This window comes from Pygoscelis adeliae, unplaced genomic scaffold (genome assembly GCF_000699105.1).
Source record: "Pygoscelis adeliae isolate BGI_AS28 unplaced genomic scaffold, ASM69910v1 Scaffold263, whole genome shotgun sequence".
In the NCBI taxonomy this organism is placed as follows: domain Eukaryota; kingdom Metazoa; phylum Chordata; class Aves; order Sphenisciformes; family Spheniscidae; genus Pygoscelis; species Pygoscelis adeliae.
The window spans coordinates 778,395-778,601 of NW_008824552.1; the positions used below are offsets into that span (position 1 = coordinate 778,395).

Here is a 207-nt window from a genome sequence, read left to right on the forward strand (position 1 = left end):
CCCTCCTCTGGACCCGCTCCAACAGGTCCATGTCTTTCTTATGCTGAGGGCTCCAGAGCTGGACGCAGTGCTCCAGGGGGGGTCTCACCAGAGCAGAGCAGAGGGGCAGAATCCCCTCCCTCGACCTGCTGGCCACGCTGCTTTGGATGCAGCCCAGGATACCATTGGCCTTCTGGGCTGCGAGCGCACATTGCCGGCTCATGTCCA

General features: G+C 62.8%; 1 protein-coding gene across 1 annotated transcript in view; it reads left to right on the forward strand.

Annotated features, from left to right (window-relative positions):
* GUCY2F (guanylate cyclase 2F, retinal) overlaps positions 1–207 on the forward strand; it is a 47,688-nt gene that overhangs the window by 17,017 nt on the left and 30,464 nt on the right. The gene's annotated exons all lie outside the window — the stretch shown is intronic.